The 25,247-nt window shown below is 46.2% G+C and overlaps 21 non-coding genes across 21 annotated transcripts; all 21 read right to left on the reverse strand.

Annotated features, from left to right (window-relative positions):
* Positions 1-224: 224 nt before the first annotated feature.
* Positions 225-415, reverse strand: LOC134584105 (U2 spliceosomal RNA). The gene has a single exon (XR_010086445.1). It is a non-coding gene; the product is annotated as a U2 spliceosomal RNA (small nuclear RNA).
* A 1,036-nt stretch (positions 416-1,451) lies between these two features.
* Positions 1,452-1,642, reverse strand: LOC134584106 (U2 spliceosomal RNA). Its single transcript, XR_010086446.1, has one exon. It is a non-coding gene; the product is annotated as a U2 spliceosomal RNA (small nuclear RNA).
* Positions 1,643-2,678: 1,036 nt separating this feature from the next.
* LOC134584109 (U2 spliceosomal RNA) lies at positions 2,679-2,869 on the reverse strand. The gene has a single exon (XR_010086447.1). It is a non-coding gene; the product is annotated as a U2 spliceosomal RNA (small nuclear RNA).
* A 1,036-nt stretch (positions 2,870-3,905) lies between these two features.
* On the reverse strand, positions 3,906-4,096 carry LOC134584110 (U2 spliceosomal RNA). The gene has a single exon (XR_010086448.1). It is a non-coding gene; the product is annotated as a U2 spliceosomal RNA (small nuclear RNA).
* Positions 4,097-5,132: 1,036 nt separating this feature from the next.
* Positions 5,133-5,323, reverse strand: LOC134584111 (U2 spliceosomal RNA). Its single transcript, XR_010086449.1, has one exon. It is a non-coding gene; the product is annotated as a U2 spliceosomal RNA (small nuclear RNA).
* A 1,037-nt stretch (positions 5,324-6,360) lies between these two features.
* On the reverse strand, positions 6,361-6,551 carry LOC134584112 (U2 spliceosomal RNA). The gene has a single exon (XR_010086450.1). It is a non-coding gene; the product is annotated as a U2 spliceosomal RNA (small nuclear RNA).
* Positions 6,552-7,587: 1,036 nt separating this feature from the next.
* On the reverse strand, positions 7,588-7,778 carry LOC134584114 (U2 spliceosomal RNA). Its single transcript, XR_010086451.1, has one exon. It is a non-coding gene; the product is annotated as a U2 spliceosomal RNA (small nuclear RNA).
* Positions 7,779-8,814: 1,036 nt separating this feature from the next.
* On the reverse strand, positions 8,815-9,005 carry LOC134584115 (U2 spliceosomal RNA). The gene has a single exon (XR_010086452.1). It is a non-coding gene; the product is annotated as a U2 spliceosomal RNA (small nuclear RNA).
* Positions 9,006-10,041: 1,036 nt separating this feature from the next.
* Positions 10,042-10,232, reverse strand: LOC134584116 (U2 spliceosomal RNA). Its single transcript, XR_010086453.1, has one exon. It is a non-coding gene; the product is annotated as a U2 spliceosomal RNA (small nuclear RNA).
* A 1,036-nt stretch (positions 10,233-11,268) lies between these two features.
* LOC134584117 (U2 spliceosomal RNA) lies at positions 11,269-11,459 on the reverse strand. The gene has a single exon (XR_010086454.1). It is a non-coding gene; the product is annotated as a U2 spliceosomal RNA (small nuclear RNA).
* A 1,036-nt stretch (positions 11,460-12,495) lies between these two features.
* On the reverse strand, positions 12,496-12,686 carry LOC134584118 (U2 spliceosomal RNA). The gene has a single exon (XR_010086455.1). It is a non-coding gene; the product is annotated as a U2 spliceosomal RNA (small nuclear RNA).
* Positions 12,687-13,722: 1,036 nt separating this feature from the next.
* Positions 13,723-13,913, reverse strand: LOC134584120 (U2 spliceosomal RNA). Its single transcript, XR_010086456.1, has one exon. It is a non-coding gene; the product is annotated as a U2 spliceosomal RNA (small nuclear RNA).
* A 1,036-nt stretch (positions 13,914-14,949) lies between these two features.
* LOC134584121 (U2 spliceosomal RNA) lies at positions 14,950-15,140 on the reverse strand. Its single transcript, XR_010086457.1, has one exon. It is a non-coding gene; the product is annotated as a U2 spliceosomal RNA (small nuclear RNA).
* A 1,036-nt stretch (positions 15,141-16,176) lies between these two features.
* On the reverse strand, positions 16,177-16,367 carry LOC134584122 (U2 spliceosomal RNA). Its single transcript, XR_010086458.1, has one exon. It is a non-coding gene; the product is annotated as a U2 spliceosomal RNA (small nuclear RNA).
* A 1,036-nt stretch (positions 16,368-17,403) lies between these two features.
* Positions 17,404-17,594, reverse strand: LOC134584123 (U2 spliceosomal RNA). The gene has a single exon (XR_010086459.1). It is a non-coding gene; the product is annotated as a U2 spliceosomal RNA (small nuclear RNA).
* Positions 17,595-18,630: 1,036 nt separating this feature from the next.
* LOC134584124 (U2 spliceosomal RNA) lies at positions 18,631-18,821 on the reverse strand. Its single transcript, XR_010086460.1, has one exon. It is a non-coding gene; the product is annotated as a U2 spliceosomal RNA (small nuclear RNA).
* Positions 18,822-19,857: 1,036 nt separating this feature from the next.
* LOC134584126 (U2 spliceosomal RNA) lies at positions 19,858-20,048 on the reverse strand. The gene has a single exon (XR_010086461.1). It is a non-coding gene; the product is annotated as a U2 spliceosomal RNA (small nuclear RNA).
* Positions 20,049-21,084: 1,036 nt separating this feature from the next.
* LOC134584127 (U2 spliceosomal RNA) lies at positions 21,085-21,275 on the reverse strand. The gene has a single exon (XR_010086462.1). It is a non-coding gene; the product is annotated as a U2 spliceosomal RNA (small nuclear RNA).
* A 1,036-nt stretch (positions 21,276-22,311) lies between these two features.
* On the reverse strand, positions 22,312-22,502 carry LOC134584128 (U2 spliceosomal RNA). Its single transcript, XR_010086463.1, has one exon. It is a non-coding gene; the product is annotated as a U2 spliceosomal RNA (small nuclear RNA).
* A 1,036-nt stretch (positions 22,503-23,538) lies between these two features.
* Positions 23,539-23,729, reverse strand: LOC134584129 (U2 spliceosomal RNA). Its single transcript, XR_010086464.1, has one exon. It is a non-coding gene; the product is annotated as a U2 spliceosomal RNA (small nuclear RNA).
* A 1,036-nt stretch (positions 23,730-24,765) lies between these two features.
* Positions 24,766-24,956, reverse strand: LOC134584131 (U2 spliceosomal RNA). Its single transcript, XR_010086465.1, has one exon. It is a non-coding gene; the product is annotated as a U2 spliceosomal RNA (small nuclear RNA).
* Between the last annotated feature and the right edge of the window lie 291 nt (positions 24,957-25,247).

Consider the following 25,247-nt stretch of genomic DNA (forward strand, 5'->3'; position numbering starts at 1 on the left):
TCAAGGAATGTCATGTTTTTGGTCCGTTCCGTCCAGGCTTCATTCAGGCATCATGCCATGCCGCAGACAGGGGGAGGCAGAGCTCGCACTTAGACAGAACAGAGAAAAAAGCAGGGAAGGAAGGAAGAAGGAGAACAAGTTTGCCTTCGTTCTCGCCAAGTGAGAGTCCAGTGGCTTTTTGCATTTTTTGTTCAATCAAAAAATCTATTTTTTAACCAGCATAAGAGAGGTGCACCGGTCCTGGAGGTACTGCAATACCAGGTCAATGCGTGGAGTGGACAGAGCAAGCTCTTCTTCCATCTCCCTGTTCCAAAAATCCATTTAATATATGGTCCCCAGATAGGGGACGTATCAGATATTAAACTGATAAGAACAGATACTACACTTGATCTTAGCCAAAAGGCCGAGAAGCGATAACCAGAATGGGCGCCCAGCTACTCACCTGCCGTTCGCTGGCGCTTGTTCAGCTTGCGGTGAGCCTTGGCCACAGTGCTGCCTGCCTGCCGCCTTTTCCTCATCTAGCTGTAAGCTGGCTACAAATAGCAACAGAGACAAAGTCACCACCAGAGCAGCAAACAACCTCTAAACCCTTGAAACCCAGCTCCCCTTCTTAACCTTGTCCATTCATTCCTCCCCCTCCCCTCCAGACATACCTTGCACCTCTGTCTCTCCTGCTCAGCTGCTACCGCTGATAAGGTGCCTAACGAGGTTGCTGGATCACCTGGTCTGTCTGTTCCTCTTCAGCTGCAAGTAGGGTAGATAGAGCAAGCAATTAAGCACCACCTGCTGCTGATTGCTCGCAATCACTCAATAATGCAATTAATTAAACTTTTAATTGATTGATAACCTAGATGTTGCTCAGATTTCCCTCCAAAACGTTTGTGCTGTCATTGCAAAGACCAGCATGCTGCAGGCTGCAGCAAATTTGCATAATTAATCCCGCCCACTTTTCCAACACTGATAATGCACGCTGCCAGCCAGCCAGCCAGCCAGCCAGCCAGCCAGCAATACATACTCTGACTTCTTCACAATGGATATGTACTGGACACTTTTATTCCATGAAGTGATTACACAGATTTACATGATAACAATGATTAAATAAATACATGGGATCAGGTGAACAGAATTGCATCGTGCACAGCACATGATAGAGAATAACAATCAGACTAGCGATCAATCCAAACGAAACAATAACAGTTAACAAACATTGCTACAAGTGTCCATAATTCAAGGAATGTCATGTTTTTGGTCCGTTCCGTCCAGGCTTCATTCAGGCATCATGCCATGCCGCAGACAGGGGGAGGCAGAGCTCGCACTTAGACAGAACAGAGAAAAAAGCAGGGAAGGAAGGAAGAAGGAGAACAAGTTTGCCTTCGTTCTCGCCAAGTGAGAGTCCAGTGGCTTTTTGCATTTTTTGTTCAATCAAAAAATCTATTTTTTAACCAGCATAAGAGAGGTGCACCGGTCCTGGAGGTACTGCAATACCAGGTCAATGCGTGGAGTGGACAGAGCAAGCTCTTCTTCCATCTCCCTGTTCCAAAAATCCATTTAATATATGGTCCCCAGATAGGGGACGTATCAGATATTAAACTGATAAGAACAGATACTACACTTGATCTTAGCCAAAAGGCCGAGAAGCGATAACCAGAATGGGCGCCCAGCTACTCACCTGCCGTTCGCTGGCGCTTGTTCAGCTTGCGGTGAGCCTTGGCCACAGTGCTGCCTGCCTGCCGCCTTTTCCTCATCTAGCTGTAAGCTGGCTACAAATAGCAACAGAGACAAAGTCACCACCAGAGCAGCAAACAACCTCTAAACCCTTGAAACCCAGCTCCCCTTCTTAACCTTGTCCATTCATTCCTCCCCCTCCCCTCCAGACATACCTTGCACCTCTGTCTCTCCTGCTCAGCTGCTACCGCTGATAAGGTGCCTAACGAGGTTGCTGGATCACCTGGTCTGTCTGTTCCTCTTCAGCTGCAAGTAGGGTAGATAGAGCAAGCAATTAAGCACCACCTGCTGCTGATTGCTCGCAATCACTCAATAATGCAATTAATTAAACTTTTAATTGATTGATAACCTAGATGTTGCTCAGATTTCCCTCCAAAACGTTTGTGCTGTCATTGCAAAGACCAGCATGCTGCAGGCTGCAGCAAATTTGCATAATTAATCCCGCCCACTTTTCCAACACTGATAATGCACGCTGCCAGCCAGCCAGCCAGCCAGCCAGCCAGCCAGCAATACATACTCTGACTTCTTCACAATGGATATGTACTGGACACTTTTATTCCATGAAGTGATTACACAGATTTACATGATAACAATGATTAAATAAATACATGGGATCAGGTGAACAGAATTGCATCGTGCACAGCACATGATAGAGAATAACAATCAGACTAGCGATCAATCCAAACGAAACAATAACAGTTAACAAACATTGCTACAAGTGTCCATAATTCAAGGAATGTCATGTTTTTGGTCCGTTCCGTCCAGGCTTCATTCAGGCATCATGCCATGCCGCAGACAGGGGGAGGCAGAGCTCGCACTTAGACAGAACAGAGAAAAAAGCAGGGAAGGAAGGAAGAAGGAGAACAAGTTTGCCTTCGTTCTCGCCAAGTGAGAGTCCAGTGGCTTTTTGCATTTTTTGTTCAATCAAAAAATCTATTTTTTAACCAGCATAAGAGAGGTGCACCGGTCCTGGAGGTACTGCAATACCAGGTCAATGCGTGGAGTGGACAGAGCAAGCTCTTCTTCCATCTCCCTGTTCCAAAAATCCATTTAATATATGGTCCCCAGATAGGGGACGTATCAGATATTAAACTGATAAGAACAGATACTACACTTGATCTTAGCCAAAAGGCCGAGAAGCGATAACCAGAATGGGCGCCCAGCTACTCACCTGCCGTTCGCTGGCGCTTGTTCAGCTTGCGGTGAGCCTTGGCCACAGTGCTGCCTGCCTGCCGCCTTTTCCTCATCTAGCTGTAAGCTGGCTACAAATAGCAACAGAGACAAAGTCACCACCAGAGCAGCAAACAACCTCTAAACCCTTGAAACCCAGCTCCCCTTCTTAACCTTGTCCATTCATTCCTCCCCCTCCCCTCCAGACATACCTTGCACCTCTGTCTCTCCTGCTCAGCTGCTACCGCTGATAAGGTGCCTAACGAGGTTGCTGGATCACCTGGTCTGTCTGTTCCTCTTCAGCTGCAAGTAGGGTAGATAGAGCAAGCAATTAAGCACCACCTGCTGCTGATTGCTCGCAATCACTCAATAATGCAATTAATTAAACTTTTAATTGATTGATAACCTAGATGTTGCTCAGATTTCCCTCCAAAACGTTTGTGCTGTCATTGCAAAGACCAGCATGCTGCAGGCTGCAGCAAATTTGCATAATTAATCCCGCCCACTTTTCCAACACTGATAATGCACGCTGCCAGCCAGCCAGCCAGCCAGCCAGCCAGCCAGCAATACATACTCTGACTTCTTCACAATGGATATGTACTGGACACTTTTATTCCATGAAGTGATTACACAGATTTACATGATAACAATGATTAAATAAATACATGGGATCAGGTGAACAGAATTGCATCGTGCACAGCACATGATAGAGAATAACAATCAGACTAGCGATCAATCCAAACGAAACAATAACAGTTAACAAACATTGCTACAAGTGTCCATAATTCAAGGAATGTCATGTTTTTGGTCCGTTCCGTCCAGGCTTCATTCAGGCATCATGCCATGCCGCAGACAGGGGGAGGCAGAGCTCGCACTTAGACAGAACAGAGAAAAAAGCAGGGAAGGAAGGAAGAAGGAGAACAAGTTTGCCTTCGTTCTCGCCAAGTGAGAGTCCAGTGGCTTTTTGCATTTTTTGTTCAATCAAAAAATCTATTTTTTAACCAGCATAAGAGAGGTGCACCGGTCCTGGAGGTACTGCAATACCAGGTCAATGCGTGGAGTGGACAGAGCAAGCTCTTCTTCCATCTCCCTGTTCCAAAAATCCATTTAATATATGGTCCCCAGATAGGGGACGTATCAGATATTAAACTGATAAGAACAGATACTACACTTGATCTTAGCCAAAAGGCCGAGAAGCGATAACCAGAATGGGCGCCCAGCTACTCACCTGCCGTTCGCTGGCGCTTGTTCAGCTTGCGGTGAGCCTTGGCCACAGTGCTGCCTGCCTGCCGCCTTTTCCTCATCTAGCTGTAAGCTGGCTACAAATAGCAACAGAGACAAAGTCACCACCAGAGCAGCAAACAACCTCTAAACCCTTGAAACCCAGCTCCCCTTCTTAACCTTGTCCATTCATTCCTCCCCCTCCCCTCCAGACATACCTTGCACCTCTGTCTCTCCTGCTCAGCTGCTACCGCTGATAAGGTGCCTAACGAGGTTGCTGGATCACCTGGTCTGTCTGTTCCTCTTCAGCTGCAAGTAGGGTAGATAGAGCAAGCAATTAAGCACCACCTGCTGCTGATTGCTCGCAATCACTCAATAATGCAATTAATTAAACTTTTAATTGATTGATAACCTAGATGTTGCTCAGATTTCCCTCCAAAACGTTTGTGCTGTCATTGCAAAGACCAGCATGCTGCAGGCTGCAGCAAATTTGCATAATTAATCCCGCCCACTTTTCCAACACTGATAATGCACGCTGCCAGCCAGCCAGCCAGCCAGCCAGCCAGCCAGCAATACATACTCTGACTTCTTCACAATGGATATGTACTGGACACTTTTATTCCATGAAGTGATTACACAGATTTACATGATAACAATGATTAAATAAATACATGGGATCAGGTGAACAGAATTGCATCGTGCACAGCACATGATAGAGAATAACAATCAGACTAGCGATCAATCCAAACGAAACAATAACAGTTAACAAACATTGCTACAAGTGTCCATAATTCAAGGAATGTCATGTTTTTGGTCCGTTCCGTCCAGGCTTCATTCAGGCATCATGCCATGCCGCAGACAGGGGGAGGCAGAGCTCGCACTTAGACAGAACAGAGAAAAAAGCAGGGAAGGAAGGAAGAAGGAGAACAAGTTTGCCTTCGTTCTCGCCAAGTGAGAGTCCAGTGGCTTTTTGCATTTTTTGTTCAATCAAAAAATCTATTTTTTAACCAGCATAAGAGAGGTGCACCGGTCCTGGAGGTACTGCAATACCAGGTCAATGCGTGGAGTGGACAGAGCAAGCTCTTCTTCCATCTCCCTGTTCCAAAAATCCATTTAATATATGGTCCCCAGATAGGGGACGTATCAGATATTAAACTGATAAGAACAGATACTACACTTGATCTTAGCCAAAAGGCCGAGAAGCGATAACCAGAATGGGCGCCCAGCTACTCACCTGCCGTTCGCTGGCGCTTGTTCAGCTTGCGGTGAGCCTTGGCCACAGTGCTGCCTGCCTGCCGCCTTTTCCTCATCTAGCTGTAAGCTGGCTACAAATAGCAACAGAGACAAAGTCACCACCAGAGCAGCAAACAACCTCTAAACCCTTGAAACCCAGCTCCCCTTCTTAACCTTGTCCATTCATTCCTCCCCCTCCCCTCCCAGACATACCTTGCACCTCTGTCTCTCCTGCTCAGCTGCTACCGCTGATAAGGTGCCTAACGAGGTTGCTGGATCACCTGGTCTGTCTGTTCCTCTTCAGCTGCAAGTAGGGTAGATAGAGCAAGCAATTAAGCACCACCTGCTGCTGATTGCTCGCAATCACTCAATAATGCAATTAATTAAACTTTTAATTGATTGATAACCTAGATGTTGCTCAGATTTCCCTCCAAAACGTTTGTGCTGTCATTGCAAAGACCAGCATGCTGCAGGCTGCAGCAAATTTGCATAATTAATCCCGCCCACTTTTCCAACACTGATAATGCACGCTGCCAGCCAGCCAGCCAGCCAGCCAGCCAGCCAGCAATACATACTCTGACTTCTTCACAATGGATATGTACTGGACACTTTTATTCCATGAAGTGATTACACAGATTTACATGATAACAATGATTAAATAAATACATGGGATCAGGTGAACAGAATTGCATCGTGCACAGCACATGATAGAGAATAACAATCAGACTAGCGATCAATCCAAACGAAACAATAACAGTTAACAAACATTGCTACAAGTGTCCATAATTCAAGGAATGTCATGTTTTTGGTCCGTTCCGTCCAGGCTTCATTCAGGCATCATGCCATGCCGCAGACAGGGGGAGGCAGAGCTCGCACTTAGACAGAACAGAGAAAAAAGCAGGGAAGGAAGGAAGAAGGAGAACAAGTTTGCCTTCGTTCTCGCCAAGTGAGAGTCCAGTGGCTTTTTGCATTTTTTGTTCAATCAAAAAATCTATTTTTTAACCAGCATAAGAGAGGTGCACCGGTCCTGGAGGTACTGCAATACCAGGTCAATGCGTGGAGTGGACAGAGCAAGCTCTTCTTCCATCTCCCTGTTCCAAAAATCCATTTAATATATGGTCCCCAGATAGGGGACGTATCAGATATTAAACTGATAAGAACAGATACTACACTTGATCTTAGCCAAAAGGCCGAGAAGCGATAACCAGAATGGGCGCCCAGCTACTCACCTGCCGTTCGCTGGCGCTTGTTCAGCTTGCGGTGAGCCTTGGCCACAGTGCTGCCTGCCTGCCGCCTTTTCCTCATCTAGCTGTAAGCTGGCTACAAATAGCAACAGAGACAAAGTCACCACCAGAGCAGCAAACAACCTCTAAACCCTTGAAACCCAGCTCCCCTTCTTAACCTTGTCCATTCATTCCTCCCCCTCCCCTCCAGACATACCTTGCACCTCTGTCTCTCCTGCTCAGCTGCTACCGCTGATAAGGTGCCTAACGAGGTTGCTGGATCACCTGGTCTGTCTGTTCCTCTTCAGCTGCAAGTAGGGTAGATAGAGCAAGCAATTAAGCACCACCTGCTGCTGATTGCTCGCAATCACTCAATAATGCAATTAATTAAACTTTTAATTGATTGATAACCTAGATGTTGCTCAGATTTCCCTCCAAAACGTTTGTGCTGTCATTGCAAAGACCAGCATGCTGCAGGCTGCAGCAAATTTGCATAATTAATCCCGCCCACTTTTCCAACACTGATAATGCACGCTGCCAGCCAGCCAGCCAGCCAGCCAGCCAGCCAGCAATACATACTCTGACTTCTTCACAATGGATATGTACTGGACACTTTTATTCCATGAAGTGATTACACAGATTTACATGATAACAATGATTAAATAAATACATGGGATCAGGTGAACAGAATTGCATCGTGCACAGCACATGATAGAGAATAACAATCAGACTAGCGATCAATCCAAACGAAACAATAACAGTTAACAAACATTGCTACAAGTGTCCATAATTCAAGGAATGTCATGTTTTTGGTCCGTTCCGTCCAGGCTTCATTCAGGCATCATGCCATGCCGCAGACAGGGGGAGGCAGAGCTCGCACTTAGACAGAACAGAGAAAAAAGCAGGGAAGGAAGGAAGAAGGAGAACAAGTTTGCCTTCGTTCTCGCCAAGTGAGAGTCCAGTGGCTTTTTGCATTTTTTGTTCAATCAAAAAATCTATTTTTTAACCAGCATAAGAGAGGTGCACCGGTCCTGGAGGTACTGCAATACCAGGTCAATGCGTGGAGTGGACAGAGCAAGCTCTTCTTCCATCTCCCTGTTCCAAAAATCCATTTAATATATGGTCCCCAGATAGGGGACGTATCAGATATTAAACTGATAAGAACAGATACTACACTTGATCTTAGCCAAAAGGCCGAGAAGCGATAACCAGAATGGGCGCCCAGCTACTCACCTGCCGTTCGCTGGCGCTTGTTCAGCTTGCGGTGAGCCTTGGCCACAGTGCTGCCTGCCTGCCGCCTTTTCCTCATCTAGCTGTAAGCTGGCTACAAATAGCAACAGAGACAAAGTCACCACCAGAGCAGCAAACAACCTCTAAACCCTTGAAACCCAGCTCCCCTTCTTAACCTTGTCCATTCATTCCTCCCCCTCCCCTCCAGACATACCTTGCACCTCTGTCTCTCCTGCTCAGCTGCTACCGCTGATAAGGTGCCTAACGAGGTTGCTGGATCACCTGGTCTGTCTGTTCCTCTTCAGCTGCAAGTAGGGTAGATAGAGCAAGCAATTAAGCACCACCTGCTGCTGATTGCTCGCAATCACTCAATAATGCAATTAATTAAACTTTTAATTGATTGATAACCTAGATGTTGCTCAGATTTCCCTCCAAAACGTTTGTGCTGTCATTGCAAAGACCAGCATGCTGCAGGCTGCAGCAAATTTGCATAATTAATCCCGCCCACTTTTCCAACACTGATAATGCACGCTGCCAGCCAGCCAGCCAGCCAGCCAGCCAGCCAGCAATACATACTCTGACTTCTTCACAATGGATATGTACTGGACACTTTTATTCCATGAAGTGATTACACAGATTTACATGATAACAATGATTAAATAAATACATGGGATCAGGTGAACAGAATTGCATCGTGCACAGCACATGATAGAGAATAACAATCAGACTAGCGATCAATCCAAACGAAACAATAACAGTTAACAAACATTGCTACAAGTGTCCATAATTCAAGGAATGTCATGTTTTTGGTCCGTTCCGTCCAGGCTTCATTCAGGCATCATGCCATGCCGCAGACAGGGGGAGGCAGAGCTCGCACTTAGACAGAACAGAGAAAAAAGCAGGGAAGGAAGGAAGAAGGAGAACAAGTTTGCCTTCGTTCTCGCCAAGTGAGAGTCCAGTGGCTTTTTGCATTTTTTGTTCAATCAAAAAATCTATTTTTTAACCAGCATAAGAGAGGTGCACCGGTCCTGGAGGTACTGCAATACCAGGTCAATGCGTGGAGTGGACAGAGCAAGCTCTTCTTCCATCTCCCTGTTCCAAAAATCCATTTAATATATGGTCCCCAGATAGGGGACGTATCAGATATTAAACTGATAAGAACAGATACTACACTTGATCTTAGCCAAAAGGCCGAGAAGCGATAACCAGAATGGGCGCCCAGCTACTCACCTGCCGTTCGCTGGCGCTTGTTCAGCTTGCGGTGAGCCTTGGCCACAGTGCTGCCTGCCTGCCGCCTTTTCCTCATCTAGCTGTAAGCTGGCTACAAATAGCAACAGAGACAAAGTCACCACCAGAGCAGCAAACAACCTCTAAACCCTTGAAACCCAGCTCCCCTTCTTAACCTTGTCCATTCATTCCTCCCCCTCCCCTCCAGACATACCTTGCACCTCTGTCTCTCCTGCTCAGCTGCTACCGCTGATAAGGTGCCTAACGAGGTTGCTGGATCACCTGGTCTGTCTGTTCCTCTTCAGCTGCAAGTAGGGTAGATAGAGCAAGCAATTAAGCACCACCTGCTGCTGATTGCTCGCAATCACTCAATAATGCAATTAATTAAACTTTTAATTGATTGATAACCTAGATGTTGCTCAGATTTCCCTCCAAAACGTTTGTGCTGTCATTGCAAAGACCAGCATGCTGCAGGCTGCAGCAAATTTGCATAATTAATCCCGCCCACTTTTCCAACACTGATAATGCACGCTGCCAGCCAGCCAGCCAGCCAGCCAGCCAGCCAGCAATACATACTCTGACTTCTTCACAATGGATATGTACTGGACACTTTTATTCCATGAAGTGATTACACAGATTTACATGATAACAATGATTAAATAAATACATGGGATCAGGTGAACAGAATTGCATCGTGCACAGCACATGATAGAGAATAACAATCAGACTAGCGATCAATCCAAACGAAACAATAACAGTTAACAAACATTGCTACAAGTGTCCATAATTCAAGGAATGTCATGTTTTTGGTCCGTTCCGTCCAGGCTTCATTCAGGCATCATGCCATGCCGCAGACAGGGGGAGGCAGAGCTCGCACTTAGACAGAACAGAGAAAAAAGCAGGGAAGGAAGGAAGAAGGAGAACAAGTTTGCCTTCGTTCTCGCCAAGTGAGAGTCCAGTGGCTTTTTGCATTTTTTGTTCAATCAAAAAATCTATTTTTTAACCAGCATAAGAGAGGTGCACCGGTCCTGGAGGTACTGCAATACCAGGTCAATGCGTGGAGTGGACAGAGCAAGCTCTTCTTCCATCTCCCTGTTCCAAAAATCCATTTAATATATGGTCCCCAGATAGGGGACGTATCAGATATTAAACTGATAAGAACAGATACTACACTTGATCTTAGCCAAAAGGCCGAGAAGCGATAACCAGAATGGGCGCCCAGCTACTCACCTGCCGTTCGCTGGCGCTTGTTCAGCTTGCGGTGAGCCTTGGCCACAGTGCTGCCTGCCTGCCGCCTTTTCCTCATCTAGCTGTAAGCTGGCTACAAATAGCAACAGAGACAAAGTCACCACCAGAGCAGCAAACAACCTCTAAACCCTTGAAACCCAGCTCCCCTTCTTAACCTTGTCCATTCATTCCTCCCCCTCCCCTCCAGACATACCTTGCACCTCTGTCTCTCCTGCTCAGCTGCTACCGCTGATAAGGTGCCTAACGAGGTTGCTGGATCACCTGGTCTGTCTGTTCCTCTTCAGCTGCAAGTAGGGTAGATAGAGCAAGCAATTAAGCACCACCTGCTGCTGATTGCTCGCAATCACTCAATAATGCAATTAATTAAACTTTTAATTGATTGATAACCTAGATGTTGCTCAGATTTCCCTCCAAAACGTTTGTGCTGTCATTGCAAAGACCAGCATGCTGCAGGCTGCAGCAAATTTGCATAATTAATCCCGCCCACTTTTCCAACACTGATAATGCACGCTGCCAGCCAGCCAGCCAGCCAGCCAGCCAGCCAGCAATACATACTCTGACTTCTTCACAATGGATATGTACTGGACACTTTTATTCCATGAAGTGATTACACAGATTTACATGATAACAATGATTAAATAAATACATGGGATCAGGTGAACAGAATTGCATCGTGCACAGCACATGATAGAGAATAACAATCAGACTAGCGATCAATCCAAACGAAACAATAACAGTTAACAAACATTGCTACAAGTGTCCATAATTCAAGGAATGTCATGTTTTTGGTCCGTTCCGTCCAGGCTTCATTCAGGCATCATGCCATGCCGCAGACAGGGGGAGGCAGAGCTCGCACTTAGACAGAACAGAGAAAAAAGCAGGGAAGGAAGGAAGAAGGAGAACAAGTTTGCCTTCGTTCTCGCCAAGTGAGAGTCCAGTGGCTTTTTGCATTTTTTGTTCAATCAAAAAATCTATTTTTTAACCAGCATAAGAGAGGTGCACCGGTCCTGGAGGTACTGCAATACCAGGTCAATGCGTGGAGTGGACAGAGCAAGCTCTTCTTCCATCTCCCTGTTCCAAAAATCCATTTAATATATGGTCCCCAGATAGGGGACGTATCAGATATTAAACTGATAAGAACAGATACTACACTTGATCTTAGCCAAAAGGCCGAGAAGCGATAACCAGAATGGGCGCCCAGCTACTCACCTGCCGTTCGCTGGCGCTTGTTCAGCTTGCGGTGAGCCTTGGCCACAGTGCTGCCTGCCTGCCGCCTTTTCCTCATCTAGCTGTAAGCTGGCTACAAATAGCAACAGAGACAAAGTCACCACCAGAGCAGCAAACAACCTCTAAACCCTTGAAACCCAGCTCCCCTTCTTAACCTTGTCCATTCATTCCTCCCCCTCCCCTCCAGACATACCTTGCACCTCTGTCTCTCCTGCTCAGCTGCTACCGCTGATAAGGTGCCTAACGAGGTTGCTGGATCACCTGGTCTGTCTGTTCCTCTTCAGCTGCAAGTAGGGTAGATAGAGCAAGCAATTAAGCACCACCTGCTGCTGATTGCTCGCAATCACTCAATAATGCAATTAATTAAACTTTTAATTGATTGATAACCTAGATGTTGCTCAGATTTCCCTCCAAAACGTTTGTGCTGTCATTGCAAAGACCAGCATGCTGCAGGCTGCAGCAAATTTGCATAATTAATCCCGCCCACTTTTCCAACACTGATAATGCACGCTGCCAGCCAGCCAGCCAGCCAGCCAGCCAGCCAGCAATACATACTCTGACTTCTTCACAATGGATATGTACTGGACACTTTTATTCCATGAAGTGATTACACAGATTTACATGATAACAATGATTAAATAAATACATGGGATCAGGTGAACAGAATTGCATCGTGCACAGCACATGATAGAGAATAACAATCAGACTAGCGATCAATCCAAACGAAACAATAACAGTTAACAAACATTGCTACAAGTGTCCATAATTCAAGGAATGTCATGTTTTTGGTCCGTTCCGTCCAGGCTTCATTCAGGCATCATGCCATGCCGCAGACAGGGGGAGGCAGAGCTCGCACTTAGACAGAACAGAGAAAAAAGCAGGGAAGGAAGGAAGAAGGAGAACAAGTTTGCCTTCGTTCTCGCCAAGTGAGAGTCCAGTGGCTTTTTGCATTTTTTGTTCAATCAAAAAATCTATTTTTTAACCAGCATAAGAGAGGTGCACCGGTCCTGGAGGTACTGCAATACCAGGTCAATGCGTGGAGTGGACAGAGCAAGCTCTTCTTCCATCTCCCTGTTCCAAAAATCCATTTAATATATGGTCCCCAGATAGGGGACGTATCAGATATTAAACTGATAAGAACAGATACTACACTTGATCTTAGCCAAAAGGCCGAGAAGCGATAACCAGAATGGGCGCCCAGCTACTCACCTGCCGTTCGCTGGCGCTTGTTCAGCTTGCGGTGAGCCTTGGCCACAGTGCTGCCTGCCTGCCGCCTTTTCCTCATCTAGCTGTAAGCTGGCTACAAATAGCAACAGAGACAAAGTCACCACCAGAGCAGCAAACAACCTCTAAACCCTTGAAACCCAGCTCCCCTTCTTAACCTTGTCCATTCATTCCTCCCCCTCCCCTCCAGACATACCTTGCACCTCTGTCTCTCCTGCTCAGCTGCTACCGCTGATAAGGTGCCTAACGAGGTTGCTGGATCACCTGGTCTGTCTGTTCCTCTTCAGCTGCAAGTAGGGTAGATAGAGCAAGCAATTAAGCACCACCTGCTGCTGATTGCTCGCAATCACTCAATAATGCAATTAATTAAACTTTTAATTGATTGATAACCTAGATGTTGCTCAGATTTCCCTCCAAAACGTTTGTGCTGTCATTGCAAAGACCAGCATGCTGCAGGCTGCAGCAAATTTGCATAATTAATCCCGCCCACTTTTCCAACACTGATAATGCACGCTGCCAGCCAGCCAGCCAGCCAGCCAGCCAGCCAGCAATACATACTCTGACTTCTTCACAATGGATATGTACTGGACACTTTTATTCCATGAAGTGATTACACAGATTTACATGATAACAATGATTAAATAAATACATGGGATCAGGTGAACAGAATTGCATCGTGCACAGCACATGATAGAGAATAACAATCAGACTAGCGATCAATCCAAACGAAACAATAACAGTTAACAAACATTGCTACAAGTGTCCATAATTCAAGGAATGTCATGTTTTTGGTCCGTTCCGTCCAGGCTTCATTCAGGCATCATGCCATGCCGCAGACAGGGGGAGGCAGAGCTCGCACTTAGACAGAACAGAGAAAAAAGCAGGGAAGGAAGGAAGAAGGAGAACAAGTTTGCCTTCGTTCTCGCCAAGTGAGAGTCCAGTGGCTTTTTGCATTTTTTGTTCAATCAAAAAATCTATTTTTTAACCAGCATAAGAGAGGTGCACCGGTCCTGGAGGTACTGCAATACCAGGTCAATGCGTGGAGTGGACAGAGCAAGCTCTTCTTCCATCTCCCTGTTCCAAAAATCCATTTAATATATGGTCCCCAGATAGGGGACGTATCAGATATTAAACTGATAAGAACAGATACTACACTTGATCTTAGCCAAAAGGCCGAGAAGCGATAACCAGAATGGGCGCCCAGCTACTCACCTGCCGTTCGCTGGCGCTTGTTCAGCTTGCGGTGAGCCTTGGCCACAGTGCTGCCTGCCTGCCGCCTTTTCCTCATCTAGCTGTAAGCTGGCTACAAATAGCAACAGAGACAAAGTCACCACCAGAGCAGCAAACAACCTCTAAACCCTTGAAACCCAGCTCCCCTTCTTAACCTTGTCCATTCATTCCTCCCCCTCCCCTCCAGACATACCTTGCACCTCTGTCTCTCCTGCTCAGCTGCTACCGCTGATAAGGTGCCTAACGAGGTTGCTGGATCACCTGGTCTGTCTGTTCCTCTTCAGCTGCAAGTAGGGTAGATAGAGCAAGCAATTAAGCACCACCTGCTGCTGATTGCTCGCAATCACTCAATAATGCAATTAATTAAACTTTTAATTGATTGATAACCTAGATGTTGCTCAGATTTCCCTCCAAAACGTTTGTGCTGTCATTGCAAAGACCAGCATGCTGCAGGCTGCAGCAAATTTGCATAATTAATCCCGCCCACTTTTCCAACACTGATAATGCACGCTGCCAGCCAGCCAGCCAGCCAGCCAGCCAGCCAGCAATACATACTCTGACTTCTTCACAATGGATATGTACTGGACACTTTTATTCCATGAAGTGATTACACAGATTTACATGATAACAATGATTAAATAAATACATGGGATCAGGTGAACAGAATTGCATCGTGCACAGCACATGATAGAGAATAACAATCAGACTAGCGATCAATCCAAACGAAACAATAACAGTTAACAAACATTGCTACAAGTGTCCATAATTCAAGGAATGTCATGTTTTTGGTCCGTTCCGTCCAGGCTTCATTCAGGCATCATGCCATGCCGCAGACAGGGGGAGGCAGAGCTCGCACTTAGACAGAACAGAGAAAAAAGCAGGGAAGGAAGGAAGAAGGAGAACAAGTTTGCCTTCGTTCTCGCCAAGTGAGAGTCCAGTGGCTTTTTGCATTTTTTGTTCAATCAAAAAATCTATTTTTTAACCAGCATAAGAGAGGTGCACCGGTCCTGGAGGTACTGCAATACCAGGTCAATGCGTGGAGTGGACAGAGCAAGCTCTTCTTCCATCTCCCTGTTCCAAAAATCCATTTAATATATGGTCCCCAGATAGGGGACGTATCAGATATTAAACTGATAAGAACAGATACTACACTTGATCTTAGCCAAAAGGCCGAGAAGCGATAACCAGAATGGGCGCCCAGCTACTCACCTGCCGTTCGCTGGCGCTTGTTCAGCTTGCGGTGAGCCTTGGCCACAGTGCTGCCTGCCTGCCGCCTTTTCCTCATCTAGCTGTAAGCTGGCTACAAATAGCAACAGAGACAAAGTCACCACCAGAGCAGCAAACAACCTCTAAACCCTTGAAACCCAGCTCCCCTTCTTAACCTTGTCCATTCATTCCTCCCCCTCCCCTCCAGACATACCTTGCACCTCTGTCTCTCCTGCTCAGCTGCTACCGCTGATAAGGTGCCTAACGAGGTTGCTGGATCACCTGGTCTGTCTGTTCCTCTTCAGCTGCAAGTAGGGTAGATAGAGCAAGCAATTAAGCACCACCTGCTGCTGATTGCTCGCAATCACTCAATAATGCAATTAATTAAACTTTTAATTGATTGATAACCTAGATGTTGCTCAGATTTCCCTCCAAAACGTTTGTGCTGTCATTGCAAAGACCAGCATGCTGCAGGCTGCAGCAAATTTGCATAATTAATCCCGCCCACTTTTCCAACACTGATAATGCACGCTGCCAGCCAGCCAGCCAGCCAGCCAGCCAGCCAGCAATACATACTCTGACTTCTTCACAATGGATATGTACTGGACACTTTTATTCCATGAAGTGATTACACAGATTTACATGATAACAATGATTAAATAAATACATGGGATCAGGTGAACAGAATTGCATCGTGCACAGCACATGATAGAGAATAACAATCAGACTAGCGATCAATCCAAACGAAACAATAACAGTTAACAAACATTGCTACAAGTGTCCATAATTCAAGGAATGTCATGTTTTTGGTCCGTTCCGTCCAGGCTTCATTCAGGCATCATGCCATGCCGCAGACAGGGGGAGGCAGAGCTCGCACTTAGACAGAACAGAGAAAAAAGCAGGGAAGGAAGGAAGAAGGAGAACAAGTTTGCCTTCGTTCTCGCCAAGTGAGAGTCCAGTGGCTTTTTGCATTTTTTGTTCAATCAAAAAATCTATTTTTTAACCAGCATAAGAGAGGTGCACCGGTCCTGGAGGTACTGCAATACCAGGTCAATGCGTGGAGTGGACAGAGCAAGCTCTTCTTCCATCTCCCTGTTCCAAAAATCCATTTAATATATGGTCCCCAGATAGGGGACGTATCAGATATTAAACTGATAAGAACAGATACTACACTTGATCTTAGCCAAAAGGCCGAGAAGCGATAACCAGAATGGGCGCCCAGCTACTCACCTGCCGTTCGCTGGCGCTTGTTCAGCTTGCGGTGAGCCTTGGCCACAGTGCTGCCTGCCTGCCGCCTTTTCCTCATCTAGCTGTAAGCTGGCTACAAATAGCAACAGAGACAAAGTCACCACCAGAGCAGCAAACAACCTCTAAACCCTTGAAACCCAGCTCCCCTTCTTAACCTTGTCCATTCATTCCTCCCCCTCCCCTCCAGACATACCTTGCACCTCTGTCTCTCCTGCTCAGCTGCTACCGCTGATAAGGTGCCTAACGAGGTTGCTGGATCACCTGGTCTGTCTGTTCCTCTTCAGCTGCAAGTAGGGTAGATAGAGCAAGCAATTAAGCACCACCTGCTGCTGATTGCTCGCAATCACTCAATAATGCAATTAATTAAACTTTTAATTGATTGATAACCTAGATGTTGCTCAGATTTCCCTCCAAAACGTTTGTGCTGTCATTGCAAAGACCAGCATGCTGCAGGCTGCAGCAAATTTGCATAATTAATCCCGCCCACTTTTCCAACACTGATAATGCACGCTGCCAGCCAGCCAGCCAGCCAGCCAGCCAGCCAGCAATACATACTCTGACTTCTTCACAATGGATATGTACTGGACACTTTTATTCCATGAAGTGATTACACAGATTTACATGATAACAATGATTAAATAAATACATGGGATCAGGTGAACAGAATTGCATCGTGCACAGCACATGATAGAGAATAACAATCAGACTAGCGATCAATCCAAACGAAACAATAACAGTTAACAAACATTGCTACAAGTGTCCATAATTCAAGGAATGTCATGTTTTTGGTCCGTTCCGTCCAGGCTTCATTCAGGCATCATGCCATGCCGCAGACAGGGGGAGGCAGAGCTCGCACTTAGACAGAACAGAGAAAAAAGCAGGGAAGGAAGGAAGAAGGAGAACAAGTTTGCCTTCGTTCTCGCCAAGTGAGAGTCCAGTGGCTTTTTGCATTTTTTGTTCAATCAAAAAATCTATTTTTTAACCAGCATAAGAGAGGTGCACCGGTCCTGGAGGTACTGCAATACCAGGTCAATGCGTGGAGTGGACAGAGCAAGCTCTTCTTCCATCTCCCTGTTCCAAAAATCCATTTAATATATGGTCCCCAGATAGGGGACGTATCAGATATTAAACTGATAAGAACAGATACTACACTTGATCTTAGCCAAAAGGCCGAGAAGCGATAACCAGAATGGGCGCCCAGCTACTCACCTGCCGTTCGCTGGCGCTTGTTCAGCTTGCGGTGAGCCTTGGCCACAGTGCTGCCTGCCTGCCGCCTTTTCCTCATCTAGCTGTAAGCTGGCTACAAATAGCAACAGAGACAAAGTCACCACCAGAGCAGCAAACAACCTCTAAACCCTTGAAACCCAGCTCCCCTTCTTAACCTTGTCCATTCATTCCTCCCCCTCCCCTCCAGACATACCTTGCACCTCTGTCTCTCCTGCTCAGCTGCTACCGCTGATAAGGTGCCTAACGAGGTTGCTGGATCACCTGGTCTGTCTGTTCCTCTTCAGCTGCAAGTAGGGTAGATAGAGCAAGCAATTAAGCACCACCTGCTGCTGATTGCTCGCAATCACTCAATAATGCAATTAATTAAACTTTTAATTGATTGATAACCTAGATGTTGCTCAGATTTCCCTCCAAAACGTTTGTGCTGTCATTGCAAAGACCAGCATGCTGCAGGCTGCAGCAAATTTGCATAATTAATCCCGCCCACTTTTCCAACACTGATAATGCACGCTGCCAGCCAGCCAGCCAGCCAGCCAGCCAGCCAGCAATACATACTCTGACTTCTTCACAATGGATATGTACTGGACACTTTTATTCCATGAAGTGATTACACAGATTTACATGATAACAATGATTAAATAAATACATGGGATCAGGTGAACAGAATTGCATCGTGCACAGCACATGATAGAGAATAACAATCAGACTAGCGATCAATCCAAACGAAACAATAACAGTTAACAAACATTGCTACAAGTGTCCATAATTCAAGGAATGTCATGTTTTTGGTCCGTTCCGTCCAGGCTTCATTCAGGCATCATGCCATGCCGCAGACAGGGGGAGGCAGAGCTCGCACTTAGACAGAACAGAGAAAAAAGCAGGGAAGGAAGGAAGAAGGAGAACAAGTTTGCCTTCGTTCTCGCCAAGTGAGAGTCCAGTGGCTTTTTGCATTTTTTGTTCAATCAAAAAATCTATTTTTTAACCAGCATAAGAGAGGTGCACCGGTCCTGGAGGTACTGCAATACCAGGTCAATGCGTGGAGTGGACAGAGCAAGCTCTTCTTCCATCTCCCTGTTCCAAAAATCCATTTAATATATGGTCCCCAGATAGGGGACGTATCAGATATTAAACTGATAAGAACAGATACTACACTTGATCTTAGCCAAAAGGCCGAGAAGCGATAACCAGAATGGGCGCCCAGCTACTCACCTGCCGTTCGCTGGCGCTTGTTCAGCTTGCGGTGAGCCTTGGCCACAGTGCTGCCTGCCTGCCGCCTTTTCCTCATCTAGCTGTAAGCTGGCTACAAATAGCAACAGAGACAAAGTCACCACCAGAGCAGCAAACAACCTCTAAACCCTTGAAACCCAGCTCCCCTTCTTAACCTTGTCCATTCATTCCTCCCCCTCCCCTCCAGACATACCTTGCACCTCTGTCTCTCCTGCTCAGCTGCTACCGCTGATAAGGTGCCTAACGAGGTTGCTGGATCACCTGGTCTGTCTGTTCCTCTTCAGCTGCAAGTAGGGTAGATAGAGCAAGCAATTAAGCACCACCTGCTGCTGATTGCTCGCAATCACTCAATAATGCAATTAATTAAACTTTTAATTGATTGATAACCTAGATGTTGCTCAGATTTCCCTCCAAAACGTTTGTGCTGTCATTGCAAAGACCAGCATGCTGCAGGCTGCAGCAAATTTGCATAATTAATCCCGCCCACTTTTCCAACACTGATAATGCACGCTGCCAGCCAGCCAGCCAGCCAGCCAGCCAGCCAGCAATACATACTCTGACTTCTTCACAATGGATATGTACTGGACACTTTTATTCCATGAAGTGATTACACAGATTTACATGATAACAATGATTAAATAAATACATGGGATCAGGTGAACAGAATTGCATCGTGCACAGCACATGATAGAGAATAACAATCAGACTAGCGATCAATCCAAACGAAACAATAACAGTTAACAAACATTGCTACAAGTGTCCATAATTCAAGGAATGTCATGTTTTTGGTCCGTTCCGTCCAGGCTTCATTCAGGCATCATGCCATGCCGCAGACAGGGGGAGGCAGAGCTCGCACTTAGACAGAACAGAGAAAAAAGCAGGGAAGGAAGGAAGAAGGAGAACAAGTTTGCCTTCGTTCTCGCCAAGTGAGAGTCCAGTGGCTTTTTGCATTTTTTGTTCAATCAAAAAATCTATTTTTTAACCAGCATAAGAGAGGTGCACCGGTCCTGGAGGTACTGCAATACCAGGTCAATGCGTGGAGTGGACAGAGCAAGCTCTTCTTCCATCTCCCTGTTCCAAAAATCCATTTAATATATGGTCCCCAGATAGGGGACGTATCAGATATTAAACTGATAAGAACAGATACTACACTTGATCTTAGCCAAAAGGCCGAGAAGCGATAACCAGAATGGGCGCCCAGCTACTCACCTGCCGTTCGCTGGCGCTTGTTCAGCTTGCGGTGAGCCTTGGCCACAGTGCTGCCTGCCTGCCGCCTTTTCCTCATCTAGCTGTAAGCTGGCTACAAATAGCAACAGAGACAAAGTCACCACCAGAGCAGCAAACAACCTCTAAACCCTTGAAACCCAGCTCCCCTTCTTAACCTTGTCCATTCATTCCTCCCCCTCCCCTCCAGACATACCTTGCACCTCTGTCTCTCCTGCTCAGCTGCTACCGCTGATAAGGTGCCTAACGAGGTTGCTGGATCACCTGGTCTGTCTGTTCCTCTTCAGCTGCAAGTAGGGTAGATAGAGCAAGCAATTAAGCACCACCTGCTGCTGATTGCTCGCAATCACTCAATAATGCAATTAATTAAACTTTTAATTGATTGATAACCTAGATGTTGCTCAGATTTCCCTCCAAAACGTTTGTGCTGTCATTGCAAAGACCAGCATGCTGCAGGCTGCAGCAAATTTGCATAATTAATCCCGCCCACTTTTCCAACACTGATAATGCACGCTGCCAGCCAGCCAGCCAGCCAGCCAGCCAGCCAGCAATACATACTCTGACTTCTTCACAATGGATATGTACTGGACACTTTTATTCCATGAAGTGATTACACAGATTTACATGATAACAATGATTAAATAAATACATGGGATCAGGTGAACAGAATTGCATCGTGCACAGCACATGATAGAGAATAACAATCAGACTAGCGATCAATCCAAACGAAACAATAACAGTTAACAAACATTGCTACAAGTGTCCATAATTCAAGGAATGTCATGTTTTTGGTCCGTTCCGTCCAGGCTTCATTCAGGCATCATGCCATGCCGCAGACAGGGGGAGGCAGAGCTCGCACTTAGACAGAACAGAGAAAAAAGCAGGGAAGGAAGGAAGAAGGAGAACAAGTTTGCCTTCGTTCTCGCCAAGTGAGAGTCCAGTGGCTTTTTGCATTTTTTGTTCAATCAAAAAATCTATTTTTTAACCAGCATAAGAGAGGTGCACCGGTCCTGGAGGTACTGCAATACCAGGTCAATGCGTGGAGTGGACAGAGCAAGCTCTTCTTCCATCTCCCTGTTCCAAAAATCCATTTAATATATGGTCCCCAGATAGGGGACGTATCAGATATTAAACTGATAAGAACAGATACTACACTTGATCTTAGCCAAAAGGCCGAGAAGCGATAACCAGAATGGGCGCCCAGCTACTCACCTGCCGTTCGCTGGCGCTTGTTCAGCTTGCGGTGAGCCTTGGCCACAGTGCTGCCTGCCTGCCGCCTTTTCCTCATCTAGCTGTAAGCTGGCTACAAATAGCAACAGAGACAAAGTCACCACCAGAGCAGCAAACAACCTCTAAACCCTTGAAACCCAGCTCCCCTTCTTAACCTTGTCCATTCATTCCTCCCCCTCCCCTCCAGACATACCTTGCACCTCTGTCTCTCCTGCTCAGCTGCTACCGCTGATAAGGTGCCTAACGAGGTTGCTGGATCACCTGGTCTGTCTGTTCCTCTTCAGCTGCAAGTAGGGTAGATAGAGCAAGCAATTAAGCACCACCTGCTGCTGATTGCTCGCAATCACTCAATAATGCAATTAATTAAACTTTTAATTGATTGATAACCTAGATGTTGCTCAGATTTCCCTCCAAAACGTTTGTGCTGTCATTGCAAAGACCAGCATGCTGCAGGCTGCAGCAAATTTGCATAATTAATCCCGCCCACTTTTCCAACACTGATAATGCACGCTGCCAGCCAGCCAGCCAGCCAGCCAGCCAGCCAGCAATACATACTCTGACTTCTTCACAATGGATATGTACTGGACACTTTTATTCCATGAAGTGATTACACAGATTTACATGATAACAATGATTAAATAAATACATGGGATCAGGTGAACAGAATTGCATCGTGCACAGCACATGATAGAGAATAACAATCAGACTAGCGATCAATCCAAACGAAACAATAACAGTTAACAAACATTGCTACAAGTGTCCATAATTCAAGGAATGTCATGTTTTTGGTCCGTTCCGTCCAGGCTTCATTCAGGCATCATGCCATGCCGCAGACAGGGGGAGGCAGAGCTCGCACTTAGACAGAACAGAGAAAAAAGCAGGGAAGGAAGGAAGAAGGAGAACAAGTTTGCCTTCGTTCTCGCCAAGTGAGAGTCCAGTGGCTTTTTGCATTTTTTGTTCAATCAAAAAATCTATTTTTTAACCAGCATAAGAGAGGTGCACCGGTCCTGGAGGTACTGCAATACCAGGTCAATGCGTGGAGTGGACAGAGCAAGCTCTTCTTCCATCTCCCTGTTCCAAAAATCCATTTAATATATGGTCCCCAGATAGGGGACGTATCAGATATTAAACTGATAAGAACAGATACTACACTTGATCTTAGCCAAAAGGCCGAGAAGCGATAACCAGAATGGGCGCCCAGCTACTCACCTGCCGTTCGCTGGCGCTTGTTCAGCTTGCGGTGAGCCTTGGCCACAGTGCTGCCTGCCTGCCGCCTTTTCCTCATCTAGCTGTAAGCTGGCTACAAATAGCAACAGAGACAAAGTCACCACCAGAGCAGCAAACAACCTCTAAACCCTTGAAACCCAGCTCCCCTTCTTAACCTTGTCCATTCATTCCTCCCCCTCCCCTCCAGACATACCTTGCACCTCTGTCTCTCCTGCTCAGCTGCTACCGCTGATAAGGTGCCTAACGAGGTTGCTGGATCACCTGGTCTGTCTGTTCCTCTTCAGCTGCAAGTAGGGTAGATAGAGCAAGCAATTAAGCACCACCTGCTGCTGATTGCTCGCAATCACTCAATAATGCAATTAATTAAACTTTTAATTGATTGATAACCTAGATGTTGCTCAGATTTCCCTCCAAAACGTTTGTGCTGTCATTGCAAAGACCAGCATGCTGCAGGCTGCAGCAAATTTGCATAATTAATCCCGCCCACTTTTCCAACACTGATAATGCACGCTGCCAGCCAGCCAGCCAGCCAGCCAGCCAGCCAGCAATACATACTCTGACTTCTTCACAATGGATATGTACTGGACACTTTTATTCCATGAAGTGATTACACAGATTTACATGATAACAATGATTAAATAAATACATGGGATCAGGTGAACAGAATTGCATCGTGCACAGCACATGATAGAGAATAACAATCAGACTAGCGATCAATCCAAACGAAACAATAACAGTTAACAAACATTGCTACAAGTGTCCATAATTCAAGGAATGTCATGTTTTTGGTCCGTTCCGTCCAGGCTTCATTCAGGCATCATGCCATGCCGCAGACAGGGGGAGGCAGAGCTCGCACTTAGACAGAACAGAGAAAAAAGCAGGGAAGGAAGGAAGAAGGAGAACAAGTTTGCCTTCGTTCTCGCCAAGTGAGAGTCCAGTGGCTTTTTGCATTTTTTGTTCAATCAAAAAATCTATTTTTTAACCAGCATAAGAGAGGTGCACCGGTCCTGGAGGTACTGCAATACCAGGTCAATGCGTGGAGTGGACAGAGCAAGCTCTTCTTCCATCTCCCTGTTCCAAAAATCCATTTAATATATGGTCCCCAGATAGGGGACGTATCAGATATTAAACTGATAAGAACAGATACTACACTTGATCTTAGCCAAAAGGCCGAGAAGCGATAACCAGAATGGGCGCCCAGCTACTCACCTGCCGTTCGCTGGCGCTTGTTCAGCTTGCGGTGAGCCTTGGCCACAGTGCTGCCTGCCTGCCGCCTTTTCCTCATCTAGCTGTAAGCTGGCTACAAATAGCAACAGAGACAAAGTCACCACCAGAGCAGCAAACAACCTCTAAACCCTTGAAACCCAGCTCCCCTTCTTAACCTTGTCCATTCATTCCTCCCCCTCCCCTCCAGACATACCTTGCACCTCTGTCTCTCCTGCTCAGCTGCTACCGCTGATAAGGTGCCTAACGAGGTTGCTGGATCACCTGGTCTGTCTGTTCCTCTTCAGCTGCAAGTAGGGTAGATAGAGCAAGCAATTAAGCACCACCTGCTGCTGATTGCTCGCAATCACTCAATAATGCAATTAATTAAACTTTTAATTGATTGATAACCTAGATGTTGCTCAGATTTCCCTCCAAAACGTTTGTGCTGTCATTGCAAAGACCAGCATGCTGCAGGCTGCAGCAAATTTGCATAATTAATCCCGCCCACTTTTCCAACACTGATAATGCACGCTGCCAGCCAGCCAGCCAGCCAGCCAGCCAGCCAGCAATACATACTCTGACTTCTTCACAATGGATATGTACTGGACACTTTTATTCCATGAAGTGATTACACAGATTTACATGATAACAATGATTAAATAAATACATGGGATCAGGTGAACAGAATTGCATCGTGCACAGCACATGATAGAGAATAACAATCAGACTAGCGATCAATCCAAACGAAACAATAACAGTTAACAAACATTGCTACAAGTGTCCATAATTCAAGGAATGTCATGTTTTTGGTCCGTTCCGTCCAGGCTTCATTCAGGCATCATGCCATGCCGCAGACAGGGGGAGGCAGAGCTCGCACTTAGACAGAACAGAGAAAAAAGCAGGGAAGGAAGGAAGAAGGAGAACAAGTTTGCCTTCGTTCTCGCCAAGTGAGAGTCCAGTGGCTTTTTGCATTTTTTGTTCAATCAAAAAATCTATTTTTTAACCAGCATAAGAGAGGTGCACCGGTCCTGGAGGTACTGCAATACCAGGTCAATGCGTGGAGTGGACAGAGCAAGCTCTTCTTCCATCTCCCTGTTCCAAAAATCCATTTAATATATGGTCCCCAGATAGGGGACGTATCAGATATTAAACTGATAAGAACAGATACTACACTTGATCTTAGCCAAAAGGCCGAGAAGCGATAACCAGAATGGGCGCCCAGCTACTCACCTGCCGTTCGCTGGCGCTTGTTCAGCTTGCGGTGAGCCTTGGCCACAGTGCTGCCTGCCTGCCGCCTTTTCCTCATCTAGCTGTAAGCTGGCTACAAATAGCAACAGAGACAAAGTCACCACCAGAGCAGCAAACAACCTCTAAACCCTTGAAACCCAGCTCCCCTTCTTAACCTTGTCCATTCATTCCTCCCCCTCCCCTCCAGACATACCTTGCACCTCTGTCTCTCCTGCTCAGCTGCTACCGCTGATAAGGTGCCTAACG

This window comes from Pelobates fuscus, chromosome 13 (genome assembly GCF_036172605.1).
Source record: "Pelobates fuscus isolate aPelFus1 chromosome 13, aPelFus1.pri, whole genome shotgun sequence".
In the NCBI taxonomy this organism is placed as follows: Eukaryota; Metazoa; Chordata; class Amphibia; order Anura; family Pelobatidae; genus Pelobates; species Pelobates fuscus.